The following is a 16365-nucleotide window of genomic DNA, read 5'->3' as shown; positions in this document are numbered from 1 at the left end:
TTCTTGCCACCAATTTTTTACTCTGCCTCAGGGAAATCCCAAAGAAGCCTTCTCTTTGGATTGCATTTACCTCGGGAGGATTTCTCGCAGAGTTTGCTAACAATAGAAATCATTCTTGGTTAGGATACAGACCCAGCGGGGTATTCGAAATGCCACAGGCTACTCAGTGGTCCTGCCTGGCAAAGCCTGCTGGTAGGTACCACATGAGCCATATGGAAATTGCTAAAATGGGAAATAAAGCAGCAGGTTGTGAAGGCACCAGCTTCCCTGGCCATGGCAGAATTAGCATTCGTCTGTGATGCAAAGCCTTCCTGCCTCTGAAATGCCCACTATACATGGAGTATCACCAGTCTATGGCGGGATACCGAACGGGATTTTGATATATCCTGCCGATTTCCTTTTTACTTCTTTGACTGGTGCCTGACATACCACATTTTGAAAGAAGAAAGTGTAAAAAGAAAAGAACCTACAGAGCCCATACCTTGCTCAGCAGAAGCAATGTTCTATAGACACCAATGTTGTGATAATTTTGAAGTGCAATATAAACATCTGATAATTGCCAATATATGCGTACCTCCTTCCTGAGACAGAATATTGAAAGACTTTCTTTTTTTTTTTTTACTTTCTAACATAAAAATTCTCCAATTCGAGCTGTAATGGAAATACAATATAGGGTAAACAGCTGTACTAATAAGAGAGACCTATTGGAAAAGGAAAAATCACCTGCCAGAATATTCTCAGTAAGGAGAAAAGACAACATCATTGACACTTGACAGGTGTTTTAGGTCAGCCTCTCTCCAGAGAGCACTGAAGAAAGAAATGATATCAATATTTTATATATATAATACATATTATATATAAAATATCTGTAATATATTATGTATTATAATTAATTAATGCAATATAATTAGAATATAGTAATATAATATAATATAATATAATATTAGAAGCTCCCCCTTCTCCACAGGTTTATGTCCGACTTTCAGTTACATCAAGTCAGCTGTTGTCTGAAGAAGAGGATCCTCCTTCTGACATCAGATCAGAAGGTCAATGGTAGTCACACCACAGCTCCATCACAACGTCTTCGTCAGTCTCCTCACTTCCTCTCATCACCTCACCTTATCACACAGAGGTATTTTGTCAGTACATGTCATCATAAGAGGAAGGGTGAGTACAGGGCCTTAAGATATTTTAAGACAGAGACCACATCCACATAATTTTGTTATCATATATTACTATAATTGCTCTATTTTCTTACCAGTCATGATTGTTACTCTCTTACTAGGCCTCATTTATAAATTAAATTTGGATCACAAAGTAGGTATGTGTAGAAAAAGAAAAAAAAAAAACAGTAGATAGAGGGTTCAGTACTATTCATGGTTTCAGACCTCCAAGGGGGGCTTGGAACATATTCCCCAGGGATAAGTGGGGATGACTGCTCCTTCCAACTGAAGAAAAGCAAAGTAATCTCAGAATATCTCAATGCTATAAAAATAATGAATGTGGGATCTTTGCCTAATCCCCAATCACACAAGATGCACTGTATTCCTCTTTCCAGGGATGAATTTTCTGTAACACATTGCTTATAGCTGATTGTGAGAAGCATGTTGTGTTTACGGAGGAAATGAGAATGCACATACATGTGGAGACTGTGTCAAAAACTGATAAAGACTTTTAAAAGAACAATGATCAGTAGGGACAGTACCCCTGAGGCTGTGTAAGCCAAGCAATTTCCTAAGAAAGGTGTCACGCTCAGCTACATTACACAGGCCTTCTGTCACCCACTATCGTCAGTAGGATCACATCACCAGAATTATCAATCACACAGCACTTTCCCATTACTTTACAAAGGAGATTATTTTATGATGGCACTTCATCTGAAAATAGAATAGGACATTTAATGTTTATCTTTCTACTTCAAAAAAGGAGACGGTTTACAGGAATATTAAGGAGTCCCTGGAAGATATGAGGGGACAGATAATACACTTCATATATACATCTTTGGCAGGTAAAGAACGTGCATCAATATTCCTTTATCACAGGTTTTACATGAGCCTTCCGTTCCATACAGAACTAAATTGAACCCTTGGACTGAGTGACTGTGCAAGCATTGTGAATGCCGCTTGTCACAAGGGCACAGAGAATCAGTACATCCTAAGGCTAGAAACTTAGACTCATCTCATCATCATTCATTTATAAAACACTTACTGAGCACCTACTATATGCCAGAAGTGGTACTAAATACTAGTCATATGATTTTATAAGAAACAGATGTTCTCACTGACCTTGTGTCGCTTAAAAAAACAGGTAAATATAAAAGTCTAAAGAGTGACAAGTTCTATGAAAAGTTTGAAGACAAAGGAGAACACAGTGATATAGTAGAGAATATTAGGAAGGGCAGCACAAGGCCAGCACTCAGGGTCTGAGAATGAATGAGTCAGATGAAGAACAGGACAGTCAAGACTCTGGGTAGAGGAAGGTATTGAAGATTTTGAGCCTACAGAGTATGAACCTTTGGGAATTGGAGGGGAATCAGTGTGGCTACGTTATAATGAGCAAAGGACAGAAAAGTCTGGGATGATGTTAAAAAGGTATGGCCGTGAGGAAAAGACTACATTTTCAGTTTACTGAGAAGTCACTGAAAGGATATAAGCAGAAGGACCTGATCTGATTTAAGTCTTAAGCAGGCACTTTGGGGAGTGTCTATAGGCAACTCAATGTTGCCTACATCTCAATGTACTGTGCCGTCTCAATGTCATCCTAAGCTTTTTTCTCAGCTACCAGAATCCGACCTCCTCTAAAATGAAATTCATCCATGCCTTCCAAATATGTGGGAGGAACATCCAGGAGCAAGAGTCCAGAGGAAGGGGTTTTCCATACACCAAATTTTACCAGAGATGCCCCAGCCTTACTGGCAGCTCCCCACCCCAAACTCAGGACTGCTGGTTCTCTTTGCTAAGTATAGGGACACAGCCAGGCAACTACGATCTTCTACGGATTGGGTCCTGGGGAGCTCTCACAACCTCGATGCTCAGAAAACTGGACAGAAACAGGAAGTTCTGCCTCCTAGAAAGGGAATGGACAATGGATGCAGGAGGAAAGGAGACCTGTACCCTGAACACTATCCTCTGCCTGGGGGTGAGGGAGAACTGGTCAATCATGGTGCCAGCCATGATGGTGTACTAGATATCTCTGGGAGCCTACAATGGTAGCAGATGCCTGGATCTAGAGCAGTGCTGAAATTCAGCATAGCTGTGATGGGTAAAGTTGTTGAACCACCATTAACCTCTTTCCTCTCAGGTGTCCATTTTTTTTTAACTTCACAATACAATTTTATTAGATTGAGGTAATAGGATCTAAAACATAAAACACCAAAGTTCACCTACTTAATTAATTTTTGGTGCTAGAACATTTAAAGTATATAAAATTAGCAAATATTTTTTCCATTATGTAGTAATATAATTGTATGAAAGTTATCTACATCTTTAAAAAATCAAAATCTCAGCTCTTTATCAGTTTTGTTTTAAATAATCTTGTAGAGTTTTATTTTCAATTTTTAAAATATTTTTGTAACTTTTAACTTTTTGTGATATTATATCTTAAATGATCCAATATGATATCATATAGCATTTTTTTTCATTTTATTTTATTTTATTTTATTTCTTTTCAGTGTTCCTTAACCACACTAATAAAGCATTACCTAACTGCTGTGGTGAATAAGACTGAATAATTTAACTGTGGGGATTGGGGACTTCAGACAGATTTCTCTTGCACCAAGGCTTTTAAAAACAATGGTTGTTCATTTTCCTATAAGACTTCTAGAAGTGGGGGAAGGGGGCACCTGGGTAGCTCAGTCAGTTAAGCATCTGCCTTCAGCTCAGGTCATGATCCCAGGGTCCTAGGATTGAGCCCCACATCAGGCTCCCTGCTCAGCGGGAAGCCTGCTTGTGTTCCCTCTCTCGCTGTCTCTCTGTCAAATAGATAAATAAAATAAAATTGATGGGAATAACACATCCTCAGTGATTCCTCTAGGTTTTGGAGTGTGTGTGTGTCTTGTTATGGGACACGAACCTGTGTCAAAAACAATGTTCTTACTTCTCTGCTGTCTAGCTCACATTTCGAAGGACTGTGATTATTTTCTACAGGATGAAAGTAAAATCTAAAAGTCTAACTGCCTCTTAACACCAGGAAATTCCCAAATAAATGCATTAAGTGAGTAGAAAGTTGTCCCAGATATGACTTCTCTAAATATTGAATGAACCTAATATAGGCAGTGAGGGGAGGGGAAGGGTGACAGAGAGAAATTCCACCAAGAACTTAGAAGTAAGAGTGATAAGGTTTCCCTCTGAAAATTGAATTATAAAATCACCATATAATGGGTTAGAGAGAGATAAGGTGAGTTATTTTGAAGAGCTAGAAATGGCCCAGACATGAAAAAGTGGTTATCATCAATAATAATGAGGCAGCAATGGAAGCTGAGAAAAATGCAGAAAATGAACATACTCTCAGAGGCCTGGTCCAAGGGAAGGAACGCTTTGGCCCAAAGATGTGTTCTCTCTGGTCCCAGAGATAAATAAAGCCTTCTATGCATGAATTAACTTACCTTAGATTGATGCCATTTAATCTAAACTGATTCCATGAAATCTGTACAGGCTTTTAATTATATTCTGGTTTCCCAAGTTCTCTGCCTTCAGGGAAAAAAAAAAATCATCTAGCCAAAAGATGACGGCCCCTCTGGTAGTCCTATTTCTCATTATATATTAATATGCTGGCATTCTGCTTTTATTCATTAGTTTATAGGAACTTGTTGGGGGGAATCCTAAGAGACAGATTCACATTCAGTGTGCCCATAAGTCAGGTTTCTGAAACAGGAAGGCTGAAAACCAGACCATATCTCGTAATCTCATACTATGCACTCCTCCCCATGACATTAGTATCTCCAAGTAAGTAGAAACAGGCAACCCCCACATTTCAGTGATGAGATAACTAAAGGCCCAGGGTCCTTCATGGCAGAACAGGGCCTGGAATCTGGGTGTCCTGATTCCTTGTCCATGTCGCATCAAAGATACATGTGACACACTAATTATCCGTTCAGTCTGTCTAAATTCTAGGGTTTGGGATGAACAGAAATCCTCTAGGTATTCCCATCTGGGACCATGCTAGGTAGAAGTCATTGATCTAATTAGTTGATTGATCTAATTAGTTGATTTTTCAGTGACCCCCATCACCACCTAATGCATCCTTTCTCCTTTATCTGCCATGTATAAGCATGCTTATGATAGTTAAAAAAACAAAAAACAAAAACAAAAAACAAAACAACAACAACAAAAAAAACAAACTAGTGACTTCATACCACACCTATCATCCAATATGTGGGTAGAGATAGCATTTCACAGGACATGATCCTTTTCTGCAAGTGATAGGAAGTGCAAAATAATCCCTCAAAGATAGCAGGCTCTGTTGCACAATGATAAGCATGCCAGACAGTAATTTTTCATCTTAGCAATTTCAACCGAGGAGCAGTTTCAACTGTCAAGACCTATCCATTTCTCATATTTCCATTATGAACTGTATTCCAACATACATTAACAAGCTCCTATGTAACAAGCTGAATGTTATTATTTACCGTTTAAGTAGCTTTCTGAGAACACAAAGCATGGTGCCAATCATGAGTGTTTTGCTCGTAATACCATCTCTGTGGAAGCAGGCATAAATCATTCTTCTGCTTTAACAGCTGAAAAATGAGCACCAAGTCAGAGTAAGTTAATGACAAAACACTTTAAATAATAAGCCCAGCTAGAATAAAACATGTATTTATCCAGTTTGGGCTATTTTACTGTAAGGTCTTTTCAACATTTTCATAGATTGGCTCTTCTGGAAACTTTTTTTGCAGGGGGGTTGGCGGGGGAGAGGTGGTGGCTGGTGGAAGCCTTATTGATGCACTGATTCAAATACTGACACATCAGAAGGGCAGTAGACTGAAAAGGGAATCAGTCATCCTGACACAGCAGAAGAAATATCCTGGTAAAAGCACTTAAAGTCTTGGTAGACTCGTGGATTAAATATTGCTCCGTGCTGATACAAAATTCAGCAATGAAGTTTGGTTAAGTCTTCCCTGCGTGTGCACATTTTTGATGGAACAGGTATGATGAAAGCTGAACTGCCCTGCTGGTCACCTGACAACGGTGGTTCAGGTGAATTTCCACCCACTCTAACTCAATACTCTAGGGAAACACTCCGGTTCCATTAACACTGAAAGAGGACAGAAATTCAACAGCTATCAGGAGCAGAAAATTGATAGCTCTTCCTTTCAAATTTAAACCTGCCCCCTCCACCTCCAAGTAATGTCTAAATGCTACTGCAGTTAACTATGAAGAATGAGGAAGAGAAGTGTCAATAGACAGACAAAGCCTCTGTGGGGGAGCCCTTCTCAGCCATCATTCCCTCCAGATTACCTCACTCTGAGAAAATAAAGTCTTGGCAACCAGCATCCTTCCCCCTTGCCCTCTCCCCCAACCCTGCATGTGACTGCATCAACTGAAAAATTGCAGTAGCCCGGAATGACTTGCCATCCATCTTCTGGTGTTCGTAATGGGCCCTTTTCCCTCTCACATGATCCCAAAAGCATATGGTTGTAAACAGTCCTACAGATGGATGCGGAAAACTCTAACAGAAGCCAAGGGGACAATCTGGCCCACAGATGTACGATTACACCATCATGGGTCTGTGCTGCTCATAAACCATGCGAGTTAAAGTATTTACAAGATGAATACAAGAAACACAAAACACGCGTGAACGTAAAAGACAAGGATTTACTACAAGACTGCATTTTGTTAGCTAATTGGGAATTCACTATCTAGAGTCACAGGTAACATAAACAGAAGACGGGGCTGTGTAAACTACTGCTTATATCAGAGCAAGCTAGGGCCATCAGCATAGGTTTCCAGCTTCACCAATTTTGTTTTATTAAGCAAATGATCACCACCAGCCAACACGACCCAACTGAATTTATAAATTATACAGAACAAAACATTTATAGTAATGAATAGTTAAATTCAGACAATGACAACCCTGGCACTTCCTATGCCTTTATGGATTCACAGGCGGCATTTATAAATGTTCAACGTAGTCACTGTTTGAAAAGCAGATCCTGATAACACAGTAGCTTTGTCCCCAAATTAATGCTTTAAAACCTAAGATGATGTGGAGTGCCTGGGTGGCTCAAGCAGTTAAGCATCTGCCTTTGGCTCAGATCATGATCCCGGGGTCCTGGGATGGAGCCCCACATCGGGCTCTCCACTCAGTGGGGAGTCTGCTTCTCCTTCTCCCTCTGCTCCTCCCCCTACTGTGTGTACTCCAATACCTGCTCTCTGTCTCTCCCAAATAAATCAAATAAATAAATAAAACCTAAGATGATCCTTGTATATGGAAAAAAGATCCAAAGCACAACACGAAAGTGTTTGCAGAGGGGTGTTACCCACATACCGTGCTGCTAAGTAAAAACAGTTTTATAATGTTAGGTATATTCTGCACATATCAGAGAAGTGTGAGGGGAAGGATAATACCATTGTTCTAAAGCCTTCCCTTTCTACTGTAATTTCTAAAGGATTGAGGCTTCTTGGATTATCAACTGTCTGAGGGAAGTGGATTTTATCACATTGTAGCAGACTGCTATTAGGAGCGCAAACTGTGGGCGCCTGGGTGGCTCAGTGGGTTAAGCCGCTGCCTTCGGCTCAGGTCATGATCTCAGGGTCCTGGGATCGAGTCCCGCATTGGGCTCTCTGCTGAGTGGAGAGCCTGCTTTCCTCACTCTCTCTCTCTCTGCCTGTCTCTCTGTCTACTTGTGCTCTCTCTCTGTCAAATAAATAAATAAAATCTTTAAAAAAAAAAAAAAAAAAAAGGAGCGCAAACTGTCATTAGTCTCCACATAGTCTCCTTTAAATTGAAAAATGTGTTAAGTTGCACATAAAAAAATACTAATAAATAACACTGCACACAGAAATAACTTAGCACACAGAAAGCCCAATTTTAAGCACTCCAGAGCTGAAGCCACAACTACAAGAAGTCTGGAATGAATACTCCAGATGTCACCCATCTCAGTGTGACTTTTTATCCTGACAGCTCAGAAGGGCAACTGTGTCCTGGGGCATTTTATCCCTATTCCAGACGACACCAAGGGGAGGAAAGGAAGAAAAAGGAGAGTGGTATGTGCAGCTGTTTACTACCTTTTAAAACATTTCCTGGAAGCATTACCAATGACTTGCATTCAGAATGCCACTACTTAACAGTGTCACATTTGAGTAAAAGAGGCTGAAAAGTATCATTATTCTGGGGCGGGGGCACCTTAGCACTTCCAACAATACTGGCATTCTTTTTTTTTTTTCTTTTAAGAATTTTATTTATTTATTTATTTATTTGAAAGAGAATGGGAGAGAGAGTGGTCACGAGCAGGGGAGGGGTTAAGAGAGAGGGAGAAGCAGACTCTGCTGAACCAGAAGCCCGAAGTGGGACATGAACCCAGGACCCTGGGATCATGACCTGAGCCAAAGGCAGACACTTAACTGACTGAGCCACCAGGCCTCCCATCCTGGGATTCTGACATGAAAGCAGAGAGAGGGAATATTCAGGAGGGAGGTAACCAGCTGTATCTGCTACTGATACGAATACATTGTTTGGTGTCTAGTTGTTTCTATATACAAACACAACAGGAAATAGTTTGGAAAGTTCTGGAAAATGGTATCTGGCAGGGATGGCTACTCTCTGAATCGCTAAGCTCCTGCTGCTGCATGACACTCCAGAATGACTCTGAAAGGCTGTTAACTATTGTACCTTCTCCTTTCTCCCACCATGCCTCCTCCATCTGAAATAAAGACTATAAAAGAACTAGCGCTTTATTGTAGGATGCTGATCCTGAGGGAATTCTTACTTCTGGAAGAAGAGCAAACTAAATTGTTGAGATATGGCAACTATTTGCACGCAGTCACACATGGGCTAAATTTGATAACTGGAAGGTTTTCCAAACCAAAAAACACTACTCATAAATTAGGAACAATAATCAATGAAAAGTTTGCTTTGTAACTGAAGCAAGTAATTTCTAGATATAATGTCATCAAAACGTTATAAATCTTAACAAAATAAATCTTAATGTCCATTTTAGCTTTGGCAGATACAGGCATATACATATAACATAAAAATGCCTTAGTGTAAATCTTCAAGAGTAAATGTGGAGTATTTTCTCAGGAAGGTGTGACATATTCTAGAAAGAGGGCATCTTTATGCATTTAGTTTCTTCAGGGTTTCTGAATATAGCCTCAAAAAACCAAAAAATGGCATAGAAGTTAAATCATTCAATGATCAGATTGAAAAGGAGGAGTTGGTTGGCTAAATTTGAAAATCAAAGGGTCCCTCTTTGGGATTTCTTTGGCCTGGCATGATCACTGAGAGAAAGTTGTAATGAGTAGGATGGCAGATATCAAAATTAATCTCCAACGCCATGGCAAGTGTCTTCTTCTGAGGCCAGAAAGCTAAAATCCTCACCTTTCCAGCCTCCTTGCTTGCTATGGGACCCAAGTGTATCCAATGAGATGGAACAGAAAGGAAAACTTTTTAAAGGAATAGACAGCTGGTAAGCTCTTCTGAGCCCTCTTTGGACTTCTGTTCTTCTCCCTTCTTTCTACCAGAAAACCGATGCAATGCTGGATGTACAGCAGCTGTTTTATCACCACAAGGGGAGATTATATGACATGGGTAAAAAATTAGAAAGACAGAAGAGGGCTGATTGCTTCATGACACTGTGAATATGTTGCTTTTGCCCTGGACTGCCCGCTCCAGAATTCACTGTTACATAAAAAAAAATCACTGTCGTAAATTTTAGCCACTATTAATCAGGTTTTCTATAATTTAAAACTTGAACAGAGTCCTAACTTATACAAACTAGTTCAGCTTACAGCATGCGTGCATTCAGTGACCATCAGTCCATGTCTCTGGCAGAGACTTTTAAACATTATTTAGAAATATCGTAACAAAACATATTTCAATGTTTTAATTTTTGTCTTTAGGGATTTCTTCTAAAATAAGATTGTATGTGTCCTTTCCTTGTAAGGTGGAATAAAAATGGAAGGAATTGTAAATGAACCTAAAAGGTAACTTTTATCAAAATTCCAAATTGAAATGGAGATACATAGTTGGTGACTCAAAAAGATTGCATATGAAAATACTCAATAGTCTCCATATATTGTGTTTGTCTGTTTCTTCATTTGCTTTTAAAGTATCATTGCTGTGACATCAGTATTTTTAAGTTTTCAAGGCAAGGAAACTTTTATTCTTCTGTCAAGTGATATGACTTTGTGAGGACATAAAACAAGCTTACGTGTGACTTCACAAAAAGGGAAGTGTATTTTCATTTACATATATGTACATGGATACATAAAACAGACATATATACACTTTCAGAAGAGAGGTAGCAAATTTAGAAGTAGATATTGTATCAGTTTAAGGTAGACATGCAAATAATTTATGAATAAGGTTGATGTACAGCTTTTGAGACTTAGTCAAAGTGAAAAGACAACAACAAAAAAAAAGAGAGAGAAAAGACAACAGAAGGTTTCAACCTATTTAAAACTTACTCTTCAGCAATCTGTTCAAAGAAAAATGGAAAATCCCATGCCAGTTTTTGCATTAAAATAATTGACATTTAAACAACTGCTAAATGCATGAAACCTCTGTCCTCCAGTGATGGAGAGTCTGATAATCCTTCACGATGAACACTCTCAAAGTAAAATTTGAGACCCATGCTTGGAATTTTAGCTGCATTTACTCAAACCCTCTCTCCATCTGATAAGTGAGGTACAAAGAAGCCCATCTGAGAAATCCATTTATGACTGGACACCTTGTCCAGGCAGGAAGCAAAAGCCATATTCAGACAGGTGTAAAGTAACCAACTCCCTGTTAGAGTTCTTATCCAGAACTTGGACTGTTTTCATTACATTTGCTTTGGAGCACTTAATAACCAAATGCATTACAAATTGTTCCTTTATTAAAGGGCCCAGCAGTAATTCTTTAGACATTTAAGTTTTCGGTTCAAATACTTATGAGAAGCCTCATTAAGTTTCTATTATCTGCAACTCATTTCTAATAGTCAGAAAAGTATTTGGAAAGGCAGAAGAAAAAGAGCAGGAGGGGAGAAAGGAAAGAGGATTAAATTAATCAGGTGGAATTCTTTTTAGCATTATTCTTGACACTACTGAAACACAGCTTGATTCTCCAGATTACATTCCAAACATGTACAGAAAAAATAACACCAAAGTGAGGGAATTTCTTAGAATGCAGAGAGGTGCTACCATAAAAGCTGCCAACGTCAAGCACGAGTAACCCTGCCTTCTAGCATCAATTCTGTCTTCCTGTTCCCCTTGGTTAGTGGAATCAAATCCTTAAAGATGCAGAACGTTTCTTTGCCTAAAGATTTGTGACAATCGGCCCTGAGGGATTCAACATGACGATGGAGGTAATCCCTGAGTGGGTGACTCTCTGGCAGTTGCATTCAATATGCCTCAGAAGCAGCATGAAAAGGACACAGGCATTGTCATCTCCTTCAGACTCTTGGCTTCAGAGAGATTCCCCGTGGCTGACAAGGACTGCACCATTGCTGTGCAGCAAAGAACTGGCTTGATGCCCTCTTCTGAATCCCTGCATGAGCTCCTCTCTATGGACCACATCATCGTTTTCTTCCAGAGACTGCCCTTCTTAGACCAAATGGTCACTGCCCCATCAACCAAATGAGGAGGGACTCCCTGATCTCTTTGTTAATCGAAAGTACTTATCAAAGACTGAAGCACAAGAGTTTCTTTTCAACCTATCAGCTTGATACATGACACATCGACACAATTTCTTCACTAACTCCTCAGCTTTGTAGATAAGAAATGTCTAGTAGGAACTCAAAGAAATTCTCACCGACCCTTTTGATTTGTCTCCACTAGGATGTAATATGCTGTAAGACTCCAAATGCACATCTCCTGATTCTGGTGTGTTGCCACTGACACGTCCAATGTGAGATGATGCAAGGTGTGTTGGGCTGTTAATGTCCAGCAGAATCAGCACCATGGCCAGAGCAGAGGGAAGGAGAGGGTGTACAAGGCCTGAACCTTTACCAAATATCTGTCTCCAACACGTGGAATATTTTACAGTTTCTTCTCCCCAAGAAGTGTAAATCTTACCAGAGTAATAATAACTAGTCCCAGCTCTTTGAAGTTATCTGAATCTCTCTGCCCTCTTCTTTCACCATACTTCAAAAATACAGTAATCCGTTTCCGGATTTCCCCTGCAATGACCCTGTGACTACTGTTATTTCTATTAGAGTATTCTATATCAGCAAACTCATTTTTCCTACCCCTAAAATTAGACCATGTAAGACTATGTGACTTCTTGGAAACTGTAAAAGAATAGAACTGTATTAGTTAAAAAAAAAAAAAAACTTTAAATGCTTATAATTTGCATCATTTTAAAGCAAATATTTTCCTATGGTCTACATTTTCTCTCCTTTTCCCTCATTTCATCAAACACAAAATACTTGAGTCCCTAGAGTCTGATTCATTTTATTATTTTTACGACATTTACAAAAAGGCTCAGTACTGATATTTTGTAATTTATTCTTAAACTTTATTAGATTTATTGGTGGAATTTGATGTCTTCGAGATTAAATGAATGTGAAACAATTGACTTTTTACAACTAGGGGACCCCTAGTATTTTATTTTTGTGCTTCAACATAACATGGGATTGTGAACCAGGAAAATATTTTTTAAATGAAAGGATAAACTAACCATTTCACTAGTTAGTATGAGAAGCTTTTTGAATGGCCAGAGTCTCCTTTGCCTCTTAAAGCAGATCGTTTGAATAAGAATAAACTATTTTTTTCCAGACAATACACTCTACAATAAACTCACAAATCATTGGCGCTAGGAGAAAACTTACCATTCATTTTATTAGGTTGAACCAGAAATAGCCAGTAGAGAACTATTTCGACCAACAAAAACAGGAACATCATATGTTTCAACAAATAAAGAGAAAACTGCCTCTGGAGGGATTAACAGATTTGCCAAAGGTCAGTAACAAAGCTGGACTCTAAACCAAGACCAGCAGATTCCGCACCAGGTGGCCCTTGCACTTTAAGTACACAGAGCCTCTTAACACATCAGTTATTTTTTTTATTACAATTTCTTTTTTCTTCCATTTAAAACATTCCTGTCACAGACACAGGGAAGAATTAAGGGGATTTTGTGCCTAAGGAGTAAAAAAGACAATAAGAAGAATATGTAACCCTTGACTGGCTACTACCTTATAGGGTTTAAATGTTACAATTTTGATACATGTTATTGAAAACAAAGTTTATTGCACTTCTTTTCCTGGAAAAGTTGTCAACTATAGAAGACAAATAAAAGCAGACTCATGAAGAAAATTAAGAATAAACATAGACAAAGGAACAGGAAACAGACAGATACTTTGAGGCACACTCTTATTTCAGTTTTTCTCAGTTTCTGGTTATTTCTTTAAAACTGATTCTCTGAAGTGAAATTCCAGGGACACAGGGTTTGCACTGCTTCTGAAAGATACTAAAAAAGTGTCCTCTAGACTTCTTATTCCAATTTAGATCTTTATTAGCTTTGTTTTGAAAATGTCTGACTACCTCCTGCCTTCCACAGTAATTTTTCATATGTATACCAGCCTATTCTTTTATTTTATGAAACACTAGATCACATTCTCTAACATTTTTTTTATTTGAATGGTTCCATTCATTTCTATGAATGAGACCTGAACCAACATACAGAAATATCATCTTAACATAAATACCCTTCAAATTGTAGAAAATATACTGTTTATTAATCATGTCCCCTCAAAGGACTAAGTGCAAATAGGGGAGGGTAGCAAATAATTACTTCTTCATCATACCATCATTAACTACACTTATTTTTAGAAGTTAATCTTTGCTTATGGAGATCCAGTTGGGTGTGTGTCCATGCATGTGTATGTGACTTTATATTTCTAATCCATGCTTTTTCTCTAGACAAAAGAAATATCTAGCATGTAGTTAAACTTTTTTTAAAAGGTTTTATTTATTTATTTGAACAGACAGAGGTCACAAATAGGCAGAGAGGCAGGCAGAAAGAGAAGGGGAAGCAGGCTCCCCACTGAGCAGAGAGCCTGATGCGAGGCTCTATCCCAGGACCCTGAGACCATGACCTGAGCTGAAGGCAGAAGCTTACCTTGCTGAGCAACCCAGATGTCCTAGTTAAACTTTTGATGGATAGAACATCTTTCCCCAATACTAGCACAAACCTATTACCACTTAAAAGTAAGTGGTAGAATTCAGAAGCAAAGTGCAATTAATTTAATTCATGTCATTAAATGAAGTGTGTTGCTCACAAATAATAAAGCCAATTCTGAAGATTCCTTATTTATTAATTTTACACATTTCTACCTTTCTATGGTCTTTCACATTTACTCTATATGCTCAGGAAGAATCCTTTATATTATTTCAGTTGACAAGTTTAACAGTTCTGTCATTTGAAATTAAATGTCTCTTCCCTGAATTCAGAACTATTCACTTTGTGTTTCCATCATCTTACATATTATAGTTGCTTACTTTGTTTTTTAAGGATTCTTGGCTATTATGTAGGAATAAATCATAAGATCAAAATAATAAGATTAAAAATAAGCACAAGGGAGTCTTATCCAAAACATGAATTTCTAATCAACCTGTAACATAAACAAAAAAAGGAAGGATATAAAATTTATAGAAGTGAGCATTACATGAATTTACTTTATTTGGCACAGCCCACTGGAAGGCCACTTCTGAAAGACCACTTCTTTTAATAACAAAAAATAAGAATACTACATGACCTTTACTGTAATTTCTATATTTGTATTTTCTTTAATGAGAGTGACAGAAAATACAAAATTCTTCAGAGACTCAGTTTTCCATGTGGTGTTTCTGTTATCTAATCATAAACAGGCAAGAAATTAAGAATTAATGCTTCTCTTTGGTGACTGCCTTATTGAGATTCGTGATTTAAATGTTAACATTTTAGCCCAAAAAGTTTAATTATTATAATATGTCTATACTATCACAAATATAGAATTTGCTTAATGTTCCTGTTTAAAAGCAAATGGTATCAAGGCTTCTGCTTCCAAAGACATGGGGTAGATGTACTTTATTACTCCCATGAAGTACATCTAAAATCCCTGCACATTGCATACAAAATGAACATAATAGGCCTCTAAAAGGAAAAGAGAAAAACAACTAGGGACCCAGGGGGAGAAAAATCCAAGGGAAAAAAATGTTGGGAGTCCCATGAATTTTCTTTTTGTACTATATATTTGTGACTTGTTGCTGAAGGAGCCAGCAAGCTGGTAATATCAAGGGAAGTAGACTAAAAATTAAGGCCCAACAGAAAGCTTTCTCTGTCTAGCCAAATAACCAGGAAAAGTACAGCCTCCCAGGACAGGAAAATTTAGATAACCACTGCTGTACTCCAACCAAATACCACAGAAAAATTGGGGACCCACTCCCATCTAGAGCAGCAAAGACCAAGTAGGGAGTCAAGACTCCCACCTTTCAGACCCTCTATAGAGGCACTCCAGAAAAGGTAGACTATGGAGAGAACCTGAACTTTCATACCCAAAGGATAGTAAAAACTACTCCTCCCCTTCCTATAGCTTTCTTTCCTTCCCTTGGGTATCGACAGACAAGAGTACAGCAAGTGAATTTGTACCTATTCTAGTGGTAATGATGTACTACATTCACCTCACAGACTCTCATTACCCAAAAGGTCCCACTTTTAGTTGGGAATCACTCATCATCCCAAGAAACAGAAATTTTCCAAAGTAAATTAAAAAAAAAAAAAAGACAGTCAATAGATATGAATATCTTGATGATAAAAATACCAGAGAAAGATTTTAGAGAAGCCATCGCACACACACACAAAAAAACTTCAGTAAATAATTATGAGTATACTTGAAACAAATATGAATATACTTGAAATACAAAAAATATGAATATACTTGAAACAAATAAAAAAAGTAGAATGACTCAGCAAAGAAATCAAAGATATAAAGAACAGGCAAATATAAGTTTTAGTGGTGAAAATACAATAATCAGAAGTTTTAAATTCTGATTATTGTATTTTAAAAACTCAGTGAATAGGCTCAACAAAAGAATGGAGGGGACAAATGAAAGAGACAGCAAATTTATTTGGACATTACAAATTAGATTGAACAATACAGAAATAATCCAATCTGGAAAACAGTGAAAATAGACTGAGAATAGCAATAGCAACAACAAGAACAAGAGACTCAGGGATCTACAAGGACTT

The 16365-nt window shown here is 38.1% G+C and overlaps 1 protein-coding gene across 8 annotated transcripts in view; it reads right to left on the bottom strand.

The window, feature by feature from the left end:
* Positions 1-16365, bottom strand: part of PRR16 (proline rich 16) — a 309827-nt gene that overhangs the window by 261666 nt on the left and 31796 nt on the right. Inside the window, exon 2 of one of the 8 annotated variants that reach the window (XM_032335439.1) lies at positions 5627-5734. The exons of the other annotated variants lie outside the window; for them this stretch is intronic. The gene's annotated coding sequence lies outside the window, so the exon portion shown is untranslated. The remainder of the gene's footprint in view (positions 1-5626; positions 5735-16365) is intronic. 8 annotated transcript variants of the gene reach the window in all.

The sequence above is a fragment of the Mustela erminea genome, chromosome 3, assembly GCF_009829155.1.
Source record: "Mustela erminea isolate mMusErm1 chromosome 3, mMusErm1.Pri, whole genome shotgun sequence".
Classification (NCBI taxonomy): Eukaryota; Metazoa; Chordata; class Mammalia; order Carnivora; family Mustelidae; genus Mustela; species Mustela erminea.
The sequence above is the reverse complement of the archived record's forward strand: the minus strand, read 5'-3'. Positions and strand labels throughout refer to the sequence as shown.